This window comes from Salarias fasciatus, chromosome 17 (assembly GCF_902148845.1).
Source record: "Salarias fasciatus chromosome 17, fSalaFa1.1, whole genome shotgun sequence".
NCBI lineage: Eukaryota > Metazoa > Chordata > Actinopteri > Blenniiformes > Blenniidae > Salarias > Salarias fasciatus.
Genome location: NC_043761.1, coordinates 9,270,213 through 9,287,049, shown reverse-complemented (window position 1 = coordinate 9,287,049; position 16,837 = coordinate 9,270,213). Strand labels below are relative to the sequence as shown.

The 16,837-nt window shown below is 47.8% G+C and overlaps 1 pseudogene; it reads right to left on the bottom strand.

Annotated features, from left to right (window-relative positions):
* Positions 1-1,914: 1,914 nt before the first annotated feature.
* On the bottom strand, positions 1,915-15,822 carry LOC115404085 (striatin-interacting protein 1 homolog; annotated as a pseudogene).
* Positions 15,823-16,837: the final 1,015 nt, after the last annotated feature.

Sequence of the window (16,837 nt, the reverse complement as noted above, 5' to 3'; positions counted from 1 at the left end):
TTGACGACTTCAAAATCACAATCGGTTCTTTGCTCAGTTGAGGCAGGAATGTTTGGTGCTTCTGATGATGATGATGACGACGTGATGAAGAATATGCATTCTCCCCCACAAATCATGAGCTAGACGGCGGCTAGGAAGCTTTTCAGACTGTTGCAATATATTATCTCCGTAAACCTGAGAATCTATAGAGTATACAATATTACTTCTTTAAAGATCTGACTTTCCTGAAGAGGATGAAAGTAAATAAAACCCATCGTGACAGTACAGCACCGCGGCTTTACAAGAAAACAACAGTTGTAGTTGTGCTGGAAACATATTAGACCAAAGAATTCAACGTTAAGAGGCAAACACGGGCACAGAACAGAAAAGTTGTCATGCACAATTGTACAGAGACGTTTAAAAAACAGGAGTCTCGAATGCGTTGTTCTGTACAGAGATAATACACGACGGCTCTGGAGTCGGTAACGGTACAGACAGACCACGGACTGCTCGTGCTTCCTGTCCTCTGTGCTTGCTCGTGTGCTTAAGTGACATTTCCAGGAACCTTTTTTTTTAGGTAGTCAAAAGCTGAGGAAGAAAAAGTTAGTTTTGCCTTCATTGACAATTTAAAAAAAACAAAAACAAAAGAAAAACAGCACCATTGGTTTTGTGTCAGCTGGACTGTGGCACGGGGCTCGCCAAGCCGCCGGCCATGTGCTCGGGGTGGGGGGAGGAGAGATGCTGGGAGACACCAGCTGAGAGGAGAAAATATGCTGGGCTTGCTGTGGGCTCATCCTTTAAGTATTTCGCTCTCAAAATTGAAATTTATTTTAAAGAAATCAACACAAATCTCACCTTGACGACACAAATGATCCGGAGCAAGTTTATTTCTGGCCTCGAGGCCAGACGACACCAAATATCTACCAACACGAAGGTGAGATTCTCACTTGATCCAAAATCAATAGAGTAGGAATATTTATAGGTTTAATTTTTATCAAGTAAGTCTGTGAAGAAAATCACAAAGCCATGGTTTTTTTTTCTTTGAGGCCCCCTAGTAGGCTATGTCTTTTAAAAAAAAAGGCTGCAAACCTGTTTCCAGTTCACCAGAAACTAGAAACAGCCACTCAATAACATCTAAAAGTGAAATAAAATCTGCTGTAGATCAGGGAGAGCGTGTCATTATGATTTTCTTTTAAACACGAGAAAGAGAACATGACTTTGACAGCCTCTTATTGTTGTTAGGTGAATAAGAAATACCTTTAAAAGAAAAAGATTGGTTTCTTCTTATTGTTTTTCTCTCTACTAACACTTTCTGTCCCACATTTCACCATCTTTTTACTGTTTTCTGAACAGAAAGTTACCTATCATCCTATGAACAACCCTCATACTTCTAGCTGGTGTATATATAAGTTGTGTTCTTGTTTTTGTTGTTTTTTTGGTGCCATGAGAGCACAGAGCTCTCACTTCTACATTTGAGCTACCATGACATCGTGGTAGAATTTGTTCTTTTCTGCAAAATACATAGTAAGACATTTCGAATCTAGCATCCACGACTGCGATTCCTACAGGCTTTGTGTTAAAATCATAGTATTAAAAAAAGCAAAGCAACAAAAATGATTAGAAATCATTTAAATTTACACCTTCTTTTGAAAAAATCATTTCTCATAAAATGTTTAACACGCACGGATACAAAACAATCAGAAAAAGAGTCAGAAAAGCACCGACCGGTTTAAAAAAAGTGTGTGTGTGTGTGTGTGTGGGGGGGGGGGGACATATAAACTGACGATTCACCTGTGTAACATGAGGGGCAGTCAGACAGCCTCCTGCTACGTTCCACGTGTTTTCTGACGAAGTGCTACCTCTGGTCATGCCTGTCGCGTCTTCACAGTAGTCGTAGGCACATGTTAGCGTAAGTGTGCGTGTGGCCGTCCCTCCCCCCCCTCCCTCCTGCCGTCCGTCCGCCTACGGGTCCTGCAGCAGCCCTCCCACTGGATGGGCTGCGAGAACACCTCCCTCTCCAGCCACATCTCGTAGCTGTAGCGGAAGTCCTCGGGCAGCTCCACCCGCTGGCCCAGCACGCTCTGCAGGCAGTTGTCCACCGGCGCGAACTCGCCGTTCCTGTTCTTGTCGTAGCGCCGCGCGTTGAACTTCTCGATGCTCTCCCCGCAGGGCGCACTCCTCCGCCTGGAAATCCCAGGGCCGGGCGTCGATATCTGAACGACACAATGGGCCAATCGATTACCCCAATAAGCTTCTCCGGTTCGCTCTCCGACGCCGACGACAGAGCACTCGCTCTCCCGTGAGGGATGGTGACCCTGAAATATCCCTCTTTTCCATGTTGCTATGGCAACACAATCCAGAGTATTTGCTCGTGGCTGCAAGAGGATTGGATTTCACACACACACACACACACACACACACATATGGACCCACAGGATTTATACAATGAGAAAGGCACACATGCACATTTGTAAAGCGTCACATGCTCCCTGCCCGGGGTGACTGCGTTTCCTCATGAGTCGGCGTTGTTACTCAGCAGTGCGTCGGGGCAAAAAGGAGGACGGCTGGAGATAATTAACACTCGTCACAGGACTGCAGATCATCTCTCATGTCGTCCCTCATTTTGAGCTGTGAAAACCTGACTCACCGATCAACATATGTCATGAATTAAAGTGACGGCGATCATCTGTCCCATGTATGAAGCTTGTGGCAGATCTTTAGATTCAGATCTACTGTTCTCGTGCGCTTACCGTTCCCGTAGGCCCAGTCGTCGTTGAGCCGGTGGCGCACCTTCTGGTAAATGGCCGACATGGTCTTCATGTTGCTCTTCCTCCACTGGCGGCCCAGGTACTTGGTCTGGATCTTCAGCAGCTTGAGGACGTAGAGCTGCATCATGGCCTGCTTCACCTTCAGCGCTCTCTTCAGGATGGGGGCCGACTTGAAAACAACCAGCATCTGGTGCAGGAACGGCATCACGGGAAATATATATGTTTGAAGAACGATGCGTTAAGACGGAAACACACTCTTTGAAAGTGTGCAGAAACACACACCATGGTCCTGGAGTGTTTCCACTTGGTCAACTTGTTCAGGATCCTCAGCAGATTGATGCAAGAAAACAGGTTCCTCCAGCAGAATTGGTTGCTGTCTCCTGCTTCCTGAAGACACACACACACATACAACACACACACGCACAGGACAAGGTCACAGTGTCAGAGCGGTGGATACAATCCTACTGATCTTTATCCGGCCAGGATCAATCAATCTTATAGCGTTGTGACTCACCAGGCTTTCTGCTGTGAGCTCAGGCATCTCATGGACCACACAGTGGGGGAAGTCCAGCACACAGATGCTACACACAAAACACACAAACAAACAACAACCGCTGCCTTTTCAGACCAAACAAACGCCGAAAACTTCTGGACCTGACAGAGAGGTGCAGTGCAGCAGAGGACGGCTCTACCTGTTTTTGGCACTGATATAAGACATGATGTTCTGGTTGAAGAACTTGAGGATGAGTGGGATGCAGTTGGCAAACACCAGGTGCTGGGAGACGATCTCGAACTGCAGGGGAAGAGGAGGCGGGAAGAGGAAGCATTGTTAGAGAGTTTTGGCAGTCTGGGAAAGAAGCGGCGACTAAAACTGTGACTGAACCGTCTCACTTCTGTTGTTTGGTTTTAATTGTCGGTGTGCAGTCAGTGGCAGGCATTCAGAAACATGAGGATCTAGAACATTTATAGAGAGAATAGAGGAGAAATAGTAATCCTTTATCTGGTAATCCTGTATCATTGATGAGTTTCCTCAGTGAGGAAAAAGATCCTGACCCGGGGGATTGATGTTTACACGTGGCAGCTATATATTTAACCTTTAACTCATTCAGGAAGCTTTCGTAGATTAAAATAAGTCGTTTTGCAGCTGAAGCTCTTCATAATCCCAACAAAGCTGCTCAAAATGTATTCAGCTTACCTTTGGAACGTCCGCTCCTTCACTAAAGTCTGTTCGCTCAGTGCAGTTTTCTACTGCGAGCCTCAGCGCGCCCTTCCTCCCCACTGCAGCAGCAGCGGCAGCATCTGCCTGCAGTCTCTCTCATCTGCAGCAGAGGGCGCCGCCACTGTGATGCTGCAGAGCAGCCAATCCACCGTGTGAAGGAATCTCCTCTTCCTTAGCAACAGCAAAATATCTGCATCGGTGACGCCTAAACGCAGGACTACTGACGCGAGCGGCGGCGGGCTTTCTCTTTATTCAATCAGGCTGATTCAGGAGGGTCAGGTGTAGGCGCGGTGGAGGTAGCTGCTGGGGGGAGGTGCCTGGATGTTAGATGGAGGTGAACGTGAGGAGGACACAGTGTGTGTGTGTGTGTGTGTGTGTGTGTGTGTGTAACCTGATAGATATGATTGAGCTTGAAGTGCTTGAGCAGCAGCAGCAGCAGGGCGGAGATGGCCTTGACGATGATTTCTTTGTGGCGGTTCACGTCGATCCCCAGCTTCATGCTCTGGAGGACGGTGATTCTGAAGACGCGCACACACACATACACACACACAAGTCTCGGATTTTCACAAAGCTTCAGCTCATAGTCACGCAGAAACAGGCTCTACTGAGCAAAACATATCAGTCATGTCCCATTCAGTTTGTGTGCTTTGCTCCGAGGAAATAGTTTTCTTCTTACATTCACAGCCAAAGGGAGGAAAAGAAAAACAGATCATTTTACATTCATCACCGTTATTCTAAGCCAAGAAATGGCACCACGGGACAAAAAAGAAACAACATCAGAGGAATGCAGTTGCTTCTTTACTTACGGCATCTCCTCGGGCAAGACATCAGCAGGATGTTGATGGAGTCTGTTTTCGCTTTGGAAGTCGGCGCTGCGGCCAGCAGCAGCTTGAGGAGGGCGATCTGACCGGAAAATAAAACGAAACACGACACCAAGCAGACGTGGTTTGACACGTAACCGACTGCATCTAAACCCGGGTCAAGGCTCTGAGCCTCTCTAATTTATTTTGTGGATAAAACACAAATATTTAAACGAGTTTTTACCATAATTAGTGTAATTTTTTGTTACAAAAAACCAGTATTTGAGATTGTTTTTGTGACATAAAGTGTGTTTTATCACTATGTGTTCATCAAATTGCAGTACATTTATTTTTAACCCACCACATACTGTGAGAGGTTGGGAAGCATTCCCAGGTAAAGCATCTCCGCCGGCGTCTCGTCCACATCCTCCTCCCCCTTTCAACGTCGCACACAGAGATTCAGAGAGAAGAAAGATGGGAAGAAGATGTTTTTTTTTTCAGGTTTGGAAAAGCATTGAGTTTTTGAAGTTCTTAAAACTGGAGGAAAGCCTGACCAGAGTCAGAGGACACTGCTGAAGCTCCTCCTCCTTCCTAATCTGGACTTCGGCGATGGAAACATATTTGTGCTGGAAAAGAGAGAGAGAAAAAAAAGAGTGACTTTAGAGATATATTCCTGAGTTTACTCCACTTCTCAGTGCGTACAGTAATGATGGAAGGCCCTCGATTCATTATTCCCACCCACCTGTTTCAGAGTCTTCACGCTCTCGTGAATGGGTCTGGGTAAGCCCACAGGGTCTCCGTGTCACTAAAAACGCCGCACAGTCACGTCAGGCTGAAGGACGAGGCGTCGAAAGAGAAACGGAGGTCGTTTCACACCTACTTTCCCAAAGTGAAGCCGATGAACTTGTTTCTGCTGGTCTCCAGGAAGTGCTCGATGTCTTTCTCCCTGCGGAGGCAAATCGGGATTTCGGATTCATTTCGTAAACACAGCGGCGCAGCCCGCTGCACTAGCCTCCTCAAACCTCATCAGTCACACAGACAAAGTGCAGGTTTACTGATTATGAATGTGTGATGGATGCAGCGCTATCAAGTGTTTGTGTCCTCTCTCTCTCTCACCTGACTTTGGGCGCCCAGGAAGGCCTTTGGGGAAGTTGACCCTCTCCGTCGGGGGCCTCAGCGGGGGGCGGCGGCGGCGGCGGCTGGATGATGACGGTCCCGGTCCAGCGGGTCCACCTCGCCCTCGATGCCGCTGTCCGTGTCCTCGGGGTCCTCCTCCTCGTCCCGGGCGTCGTCGTTCTTGAAGGGGTCCCGCTCGTTGTAGGTGTCCAGGCTGTCCTGCTTGACCAGAGGCTGACAGGGAAGACAGGAGACAGGACAGCCTTTATTATACCCCTTCTTTTAACGGAATATTTTACTCTAAATCTTAAAAAAAAAATCCAAATCATATTATGGAAGAAGCGATCAGTATATGTGAGGGAATTAGTCAACTGTTGGATTCCTAAAAAGCCAGAAGTAAAAAAGTAACTGTGGTAAAGTTTTTCATTTTGAATGTTAAATAAGCTCCTCTAGATAAACTGCATTTTGGTTTAAGGGGAGAAAATGGCTCTGGAAGTCACAAAATTTGCAGATCCCGATAAGTTCTGCTGAAAACTGCAAGGAAAGCAGGTCAAATCAAAGCGGCCTTCCCCCCGTCTGAAAGGTAAAAGTCATCATTCGACACATTCTCCAGCAGAGACTTACCACACGGCCGCACTTCAGAAGGAACAGGCAAAGGATGCAAGCAAAAACTCAGACAAAGACTTTGTATTGATCTCTTATCTGCACACAATCCCACTTCATCTCAAGTGTAAAACACATCCACACACACAAACACACACACACACACACACACTCGCACGCTATCTTTGATTTTCCGATGAATGACTGTGATAATAGTGCAAGCATCAGGCATGAGTCAGCGATCTGGGCGTTAGTCGAGCTGCTGCAGTCGATGTATGGTGCGCCGGTGGCAGTCCCTACAGTGAGGAGTGTGGAGAGTGTATGGTGGAGGGGGGTGGTGGGGGGGGGGGGGGGAGCGAGAGGGTGAGCCTGTGTCGTGAGCCATTCTCTATGGAAAGCCATTCTCTGACAGGGCGGGAGGTCAAAGCTAGTGTGTGTTTCTCCGTCAGGGTTAGGGGGCAACTGCTTTCAATGGCATCCACTTAGAGAGAGAGAGGTCAAATGACGCCCCGGACGCGAGACCGTGGTGACGGCGAGCTCAGGTCACCTCCTCAAGGAATGCATTTTCAGACATTGACCCCTAGTCCAGAGTCTACGGGTGCAAGGTGTTTTTTTTTTGTTTTTTTTTTTCCCACAGCGATGCGATGAAAACTATCGGGGGAGAGATGCTGCTACTGTGGATGTCTGGAGTGATCCGTCTATGGGACAGTGACCGCGCCGCAGCCAATGGTAACAGCCAGCAAGTCAGCCCCGTCCCTCAAACCCCACCGCCACCGACTCAGCAGGCCACAGAGGAGAGGAGGAGGAGGAGGAAAGGAGGAGGAAGGATGAGAGAGAAAGTGATGATGGGAGAGAGGACGAGATTGGAAAGGGCGGGGAATAGAGAGGAAACATGCAAAATCATTTAAAAGTTAAGAGTCAACTAAAAGAACAAGAAGGTGAGTATTAGAAGAGACAAAACACATGCAGGGAAGAGGAAGAGGAGGAGGAGGAGGATGGAAAAACCAACAAAAGTGTTGAATTTGAAGCGAAATGTAAGGGTGCACCAAAGGGAGTCAGATCATTACGTTTCTGATCTATTGCACTGAGAATTTGCCCGAATGAGGAGAGTCTAGACAAGTTTGGTCAAATATCCGACTCGCTGAATAAACGTGGTGCATCCCGGCGGGCCCGGACCAGGTTAATGAAAGAATGAGGGCGCAAAGGAGGAGGGAAGGGAAAGATACAGAGAGAGGAGGGAGAGGCTGTAGGCGGTTCGGGGGGGGGAAGTGGGAGAGGAGTGCAAAAAAAGTCCAGCTCAGTGCAAGAGAAAAATGCAGCAGGAAAAACAGGGAAGTTGTGGGTAAAGACCTGCTTCTTGGGAAAGGGACTGTCTCCTTCCAGCTATCAACAAAGGCACTCTGTGGGGACACAAGGAAGACGGGCAATGAGAAACCAGACGGCAAGAAGAAGAAGAGAGAGCCTGTCCTGTTAAAGCTCAAAGACAAAAAAAAAGGCTGGGATTCCCAAAACTGTCTGAGCACCAGATCCAACTATTCCTACTTGGACCGATTAAGTCATGTTAGTAGTTTAGCATCGGCATTAAAATGAGTGTGAGAATAATGTGCATGCTGGGAAAAAAAAAAAAAAAAAAGGCAGCGAAGCGGCTGCGACTTGTACCCGGCGGCTGCGGCGGCCTCGCTTCTGCTGCTGCTGCTGCTCGATGAGCTCCATGGCGGAGGCCGGCGGCGACGCCGCCCTCATGGCCCTCACCCACCTTGATGCGTCCTCCGGCAGCGGCGGCAGGTGAGGCGCTCGCGGGCCCCGCACCTTCATCTCCTGGAGCTCCTCGAAACCTCCCAGCGTGAACTGTGGGAAAGAAAAGAAAAGAAAAGAAAAAAGAAAAAGAAAAGAAAAGAACTTCAGCAACGTTTGAAATTTGGCCACGGGCGTCGAAGTGACCGGTACCGACCAGAGTGGTCTTCCAGAGCAGCAGCAGCACCTTCTTCATGGGGAAGTGGGCGGCGCGTTCATGCTGCAGAACTTGGTGACCATGGTGAAGAGGAGCAGGGCGAAGGGCTCGCCGTTGTACATGGGCGATCCTGCGGGAAACACGGGACCGGATCGATAAAATGCAAAAAAAAAAACCTCAACGGAAACACAAACACTCCACATACCCAGCTCATTCTTGAAGGACTCCCTGGCCGCAGTCCACTCGGGTCCGGTCGTCTTCTGTCTGGACTCGAATGGTCTCCACCATCAGGTACATGATGCTCAGTAACACTCTGCAACAGCAGAATCGACGCACACTGATGTATTTCGCATTTTGTGTGCATTTCAATGCTTTTTCTAAGCAGCATAAAGTCAAACGCTGAGTGGAAGTCGAGCTTTGTTTTGCAGCTTGCATCTAAGTCTGAGAGAAAACAATGCTCCATTCAGTCCCGGTTATCATCTGTACGTCAGGCGGCGTTTTGTGCATTAACCTCTTTGTTCTAAATAACCATAATGGCTCCGGGTTCTGTAGGAGCAATTAGGTGCAAATCCACTCCTCTCCAGCATGTAATTATTCGTAAGTGTTCATGTGGGAAACGTAACAGACTCAGCTCTGAGTGTGTGTGTGTGTGTGTGTAGGAGCATCCATTCTGTTTTGTTTAAAAAAAAAAAAATCAAAAAATCAATCCTATTAGGCTGAAGCCGAGACCAATGAATGTGAGGGAGAGGGACGCATAGTTTAATTACAATTTACACTCTGGACACTTAAAAAGAGTAAGAAGTGATTTAGATTTATTCTTTAAAGGTTCGTTTTATCATCACAGGGAAGGAATAACATCCATCCACCTCTTCAATCCATTAAAATAAATGATATTGTCAAACAAGGGCGACAGGAAATAAGGTGCTACTTGGAAAAGAAACCCCTGTCTGGTTTTTTTTTTTTTAATCCACATATTGTACGGACCATGAGACTTCATGGCTTACCTGAGCTCTGTGCTGTCTGCCAGAGAGATGGCGGGCTTCCTGACGGCGCTGCTGCACGCCTGGTTGTTACTGCAGGAGCACACCACACCACACACACACACACACACAGTTGGTCGGTTGCTTGTTTCAGAAAAGACAGCGGACGGTGCGTCGAGTCGCGCGCTGGTCCCACTCACTCGATCTCCATGCTGAGCAGCTCCAGCAGCGCGGTGAAGATGCCCATGTCGTAGAGCAGGAAGACGTTGTGCCTGGACCAGTGGAGCACGTCCACCTCGGTGTCGCACTCGTCAAACACCCCTGAGGGGAGCGGAGCGCTTCGTCAGGGTGTTTTACGTTCAGAGAAATGAGCGGTCCGCTCTCTGAAACGCATTTCAGGACCGGTTAGCGGGCGCTCAACCCTGAGCCAGGTACAGGATGGCCCTGGCGACCTTCAGCCTCTTGTCCCTGTCCGTGACCTCCAGCGCGTCCAGCAGCCTCATCACATACGCCCTCTGCTCCTCCGCCGCCAGCTCGATCCACCGCCGGCCTTTAGCTGCGGGGACGGACGCAAACACACACGGCGCAAGGTCACTTTCGAAGACTAACCGTGCCTTTTTCCAGGGGACATGAGAGCTTCAGGGCAGAGACAGGATGCCTTTCATCAGCATTTTTTTCTTTTAAATCTCAAAAAGAAATCATACTAAAAAGAGAAAGTTTGATTTGAATCACCCAGTAACGTCACTGCGATGGAGAGGCAATAAAAAATAAGGTTTTCTGTTCATTTTTTCACACTCTTCTCTCTCTCTTCCACAAGGAATTGTTTGCAGTTTATTCCTTTGGCCGTTTAATGTGAATTTATGGGTGCAACATGGCGGCTAAATTAAATGTGGCTTCCATATCGACTTCATCGGCTCTGAAAACAGCTGAAAGCAATAAGTTCTGATAGTTAACAGACAGTAATATCCTGAAGGTGGAATGGATATGGAGCGCACCAGCGAAGATAAAAGATTAGCGCTCTTGTCACACGGCCCAGATCTCAAACTACTACGAGGACTACGGCACTGATAAGAAAAACACGCCGTCCCTGGAAAAGACTCAGACCCGATTACTTCCTGTCATCTATTCTTGGAGCCGTCATTTGATTAAACAGACAGTAATAGGCATTAGGAGGCAGAACATCATCTTCATCATCAGCCAAGCACTGATCTTCTTCTCCTTAAGATATTCTGACATGTGCTGTCGACTCCAGTCAGCCCAGACAGAAAACGCTCTCCGATTTCTCCAGAAACCGGCGAGGAGCTTAAATTAGACGCGTCCGGATAACGACAGTAATTTACATGCGTGACTTCGTGGAATTTTGCGGGCAGAGGCGTCGCACACTCCGATGTCGCACCACCTTCTGCAAACCGCGGCGTGCAGAAGGTGGTAAATTACTGCTCCTGCAGCAAATATCCAAGAAGAAAACTTGATTATTCCTCTGAACAACGGCTCACATTGAGAAATAAATCACCATGCGCTGATCTTTTGTTATGCAGACAATAAAGCCAAGGTTTATGCGGCAGAAGCTGCTTTTATCCTCGGTAACCCAAACATGAATCACATGGTCTGGGATGGCCCTCCCGTCTGGATCTGGAGGCACATTCGTTCTTTGAAGGGCTTAAAAGAAGCAGAGCTCTGATGTGTCTCTTCGGCACCGCGTCACACCGGTCAGTTTAAAAAAAAAAAAAAAAAAAACTCATCTGACATTTGGGATTGTTTTCGCAGTGAACCAGAGTCGTCCGGCAATCTATTCAGCTTATTTAACCTTCAACGCCTCAGTAAAGGACGCCTCGGCCCTCTTCCGTCCGCCTGTCGCCGAGATAAACAGCAGCACAGCAGCATCCGCATCAAACACCAGCGGGCAGCTCCGGCTTCCTCCGCCTTCTCCGCCCGGGAGCCAGGCCTGATGGGAAACCTGGAGCAAAAAGGCTCGGATTTACCGTACCGTGGCTCCTGAAGTCCTCCTCGAAGTAGTCTCTGTTGAGGGCGAACTCCGGCTCCTCCGTGTAGCTGTAGAGCTCTGCGGAGACGAGAGGGGAGGCTCAGACAGGAAGCCGATATCTGACGGCGGGGGATTCACTGGGAGTTTATCACTTGTTTTTCTGGGTACAACTCCGAGGAGTTCGGAGAGAGAAAAACAAGAGGAGGAAATGAAAAAGAGACAACATCGATGTGAGACAAGGAGACAAGAGTAGAGGAAGAAAAAGCGAATAAACGTTGGGTTTTCACCGTCTCCGGACGGCCACAGAGGCCGCCTGTCTGTTTGTCTGCGCTCACCACTGTGACTAACACTCTTGGCAAATCAGCCGCCACACACACACACTCACACACACACACACACTCTCTCACAGAAGGACGGTCGCTTTGACATGAAATCAACGCCGTCGTTCCAAATTTTCCATCCACACTCCGGCTGGAACCGAGAAATAATGACGATGCCGGAGAGACGGGGAATGTAAATTACTCATTAGAAAGTAAATATTGGACATTTAATATTCAGTTTACCTTCCAGTCACACACAAGCTGTTAGCAGCAGATCTGAATGTATAATCACAGCGCGCTCATGATTACTAATAACGTTAGTCATTTTTGTGAGCAACAGGAAACGTTGCAGCCACTCATCATTTATTATTTGGGTTTTATATAAAAAGTATGTGAAAAACAAACAGCAGGAACAAGCATTAGATCTGGAAAAGCATCACTGAAGCAATTCTCATGGAGAAATATGAAGTAAAAGTCATAATTTCTAGGTCTGAATGTGGATGGTTTTGGTTGCAGGTAGTAAAAGTCTGACGGTTCTTGAAGGTGCAGGGAGCGGTCTGTGTTACCCGAGAGCTCGGCCGTGAGCGTGTCCGTGTCTCCATACTCAAACTCCAGGTTCGGAGACTCCATGGAGCTCTGGGGACATGAAAAAAAAAAAAAAGAAAAGAACATGAGAAACACACATTAACATTCACGGCAGTGTGACCCTGAGAGCTGCGGCTCACAGATGTCCCGACACCCACTGACACACAAACAAACACAAACACGCTGTCGGCTATTCACATATTTTACACCTACCTCTACTCGCCACTCCATTTGCGGTCACGCGCATACACACTCCGCCCCCACACACACACACACGCTCCTGAGGCTCACTTTCCTTCATCCTGTATGTGTTTCCTCTGCTGACAGCTGATTGGTCATTTACTTTTCTTTTTTTTTTTCAGTTGTAAGGACCTACTTGGAATTACAGGTGCTCTCTTCATGGCTGCTGCTCTAATCAGACTAATTGAGAGAGAAACAGGAGGCTCTAAACTGAAGGAGCCGGCACTCACCCCCACCCCTCCCCACCTCGGAGCAGATTAGCTGCTGTATCCAGGCAAGGGTCTCTCCTGGCTCCGACTTTAGCCTCACCCTGTGATCAGCACATGCCCCACGAGACGCGCCGCGCACATGGAGCGTCTTTAGGCGCCACGGGCCGGCTGCGTTCAATCACAACAACTCCGTCTGCATGCTCCTCAGAATTTAAAAAAGGAGGAGGAAACATTTCCTTGAACTTGTCCCTGAAGGATCTGAGAGGGATTTGGAGAAAATGTGATACAATTACACGTGTGGAGACATATATTAAAAACCCCTTAAAGCCAGAGGAGAGAAAAGAGCTGCTGGGATGACTGAAAATGATACTGCAGAGTTACAGAAAAGCACTCCAGGCGATATTTTCTGACTTGACCTTGAGGTGTCTTGGTTTCTGTGAAGGTCAGTTTTTCCTCAAACTTACAAACAGCTTTTCCTGACCAGACAAGTTCACACAGAGGATCACTTGAAAACAATTCCTCTTCCACGTGCAGGAAAAGGGGGGGTGTGCAGTACAAACAAAGGCATCTCCACGAGTGCCAGATAACGCTGCATGTGCAGGCCGTGCACGGCGACAGCGTGAGCGGCTCACGGTGATAGTAACACGCAGCTTTTGGGAGTGGCTTCTAAACTGAAATGTCCCTTCAGACGATATTAAATATGCATTTCATGCAAATGAGAATTAAGAAAGACTGCCGGCAGGACTGGCAAGCTCAACGGGTGCAAGCTGTGTTTAACCCCGTGAAGAGCTCCCCGAGGGGCCGGCGAGGACTGTAAATAAGGATGTGCACTCTGAGTCAGCGGTCCTGCTTCCATAACCGAGCAGCGCGATGTAAATGCCTCCTATAAATGCTCACCGCATCAGCTGTAATACACAGGTCGTCAGTCAGTTTTGTTTATGACGCCGGGGCCAAAGTAAAGCGATTTATGTGATTACCGCACTTGTAGGCCAGGAAATGAGAGCCACTCGGGAGCGCGAGTGACTGATGGACGCGTACGGTGTGTGTGAGTCAGAGTGCAAATGAGGAAGGCCTGCGGGTCTGAGACCAGGTGCTCGTTTTCACATCGACAACTCGGCAACACGCTGGGGAAAATCACCACGGAGAAAAGGGAAGTTTGACTGAGTAAGACTCTCCACTGTCAACTACTTCCTGCGATCGCTCCGCTGACCTGCTCCATCTTCACTTCCTACAAAACAGATTTTGACAAGTAAACCACAAACGATCAATCAGACGTGGATAAAATGAGTTAATGGTGCAAGGAAATCAATGTACACAGTAGGAAAAGAAGCTCATCTTCATTTTTTCAGGAATCTTTTTATGTGACTCCCCATATAATACATAAACTGACTGAATATATATCAAAAAGCCATCAGCTGAACCACTCTCCATCTCCCCTCACTCTGCTCATCCCCCTCTCCGCCCCCCCGCCGGTCTCCAGCCTCCTGCCGCCAGCTGATAACGGTCCCAGCTCCAAACTGGCACGGCGTCCTCGGTCGGCACACTCTCGTGCAAACACCGGGCGCAGTGTCAAGGCGGACCACCCCCCCCCCTCCGGCCCAACATATGCTGAATGGACAACGGGCGACCGCTCCGGCCGGCCCCAGCGAGGAGGAGCGGCTCACACCAGCGAATCGGGGCTGAGGATGATGTCGCCCAGCAGCAGACAGACGAAAGAAGAGAGGTCAGGGAGCATCAGCACACTTTCAGCGTCTGTGTCATTCAGCCGCCACACCATCACCAACCCCCCGCCGCCCCAGAATCCAACGGCTGGGAGATGAATATGCTCTAATTCCCCCCAAAACCATTCAGCCTGAGTGGTCCGGGCCCTGAATGACGGCTCTGGCCGACTCGCTGGCATCTCTGAGCCACCCCAGGACGGAGCCATCATCGTCTCGTAATTTTTTCATGAGGAGGGAGAAGTGGAGCTGTTGTGGGATTTCACATGAGCCGTGCTGGTTTCAACTGAGAAAAGCAGAAGCGACTACACTTTACAGTCCAACATCTGAGAAGGTGAATCTGAACACTGTTAAAACACTGAAAAAAAAACGCACAAATAAAAAATAAACTGACTTTAAATCACAATGTGGAACACCTTCAACCTGCATGAAGGCATGCTGTAGCGCTGCAACCTCAGTTACTGGATTCATTTATGAATGGCGGAAGAAAAAAGTCGAAACATTCCTGAATTTGTGTCTGTCCATTTCTTGTTCTTCCAGTTAAAATGCGAAATACTCAGTACAATTATTACATCTTGAATGACTGTAATGCACGTGCACTTCATGTTATGGATGAAATGCAATATACTAATCTGTTCTTTTCCACACAGTTGCGTGGTCCCATAGTAATTTCCCTTTAGAAAAACCATTGAATATCCTCATTTTGTTCTCTGATTGGATTTATATTAAACATATGTACAGACGTCAGTCAGAACTCTCATTACTAGACAGTGAATAATGGCTGAAGCTTGATTACATACAGTGATCATTTAAAGGAAAGGACACGGTGAGGATCTCCAGCCTGCACAGGAGAAAGGGGAGCATGCGGCTCCAGTCTGGGATCAGAGCTGGTGGCGCGGTCCTGACAGCAGCAGTCACATTTCTCCACCTGCATTCTCCACTGGAGGATTACTGCTGGGTTATTTATAGGAGCCGGTGGCCAAAATAACACCTCGCTGTCTGCCTGCATGCATGCATGCATGCATGCGCGCGCGCGTGTGTGTGTGTGTGCGACTCGGTGCATGAGAGAGAGAGAGAGAGAGAGAGAAAAAAAAAGAAACATTGAGCAGATTTACCTCCGACTCCTTCTGCTGGTCCTTGAACACATCTTTCCCCTTCGGCCGCTGCCTGTCGCCGTTGTCGTTGAGGTTGTTGATGACCGGGACCTCCATGTCCTCCGCCTGCATGCTGCACGCCGGCTGCGGATCACTCCCCCCTCCGCGGGTGGAGCATTCCGGGCCGGCAGGAGAGCTGAGACTGCACCGCGCCTGGAGGTGCACCGACTCCGGAGAGCCAAGTTGAGGGTCTCCTCCTCCTCCTCCTGCTGCTGCTGCTCGTTACTCCCCCGGTCTGTTTGATTCGCTGTCCCCGCGCGCCCCGAGAGGGCGGGGTTAGGCAGACACGCGCATCAGCTGACCGCGTCAAATTGAACGAAGAGTTATTTAAACAAGTCATTAGGTTAAAATATGATTTAAAAGCACTGGGTTACACATTTTTATCCTCCTCCTCTTCATTTATTAATTTTATTTTTTAATTATGTCATTATATTCTGCTTTTAGTATCGTGTGTTTGTTATTCTTTTGTTTTTATTACTGTTTTTTACTGTTCAGCACTTTGCGTTGTTTTTATTATTATGAAAAAGTGCTATACAAATAAAGTTTGATTTGATTTGAGATGATGGTTAATATTTAAAAAAAAAAAAAAGCTGCAAAGATGATATTCAAGGGTTGATAGATCTTACATCAAAATTTCCCTCAAAACAGTGTTTGTCAAAATAAAAATCATTTGGTTGTGGCTCTGGTCGAAGCTCTCAAATTTGACCAAATATTCATGGTTATCCCAGTAGAAAAAATAAATAATAAAAGATACTTTACAGACTTTATGTTTTTGTATTTCCCCACTGTAATATTCTATATTCCACACTTTCACTTATTGGTAAAACAAATGTCCTGTTTTAATGTATAGAGTATATCCGCCTTATTTTAAAGGGTCTGAGTTAATTTCACAATTCTACCTCTTAACATTGTCTTTCAAAGTGTTTCTAATATTGAGCTCCTCAGATATAAGACAGAAAAATCCAAACTGTTGATGTTAAAATTCAAGCTACCATAATTCAGCAGTACTGACTGGTGGATGGTGTTTCCAACCGGCCTTTTCCAGCACAGTCTGCTGTCAGGGGTCTGGATGGGTTCATGTGTCTGCATCTTAATGAGTCTGCCTCACCACTTTAAATGTTGAACAGACGTGGAGGTGGAGGTGGAAGCCTCCTGTGGCCACTTCCCCTCCCGCCACTCTCACCCTGCTGAGACAGTGAATTATTGATAGG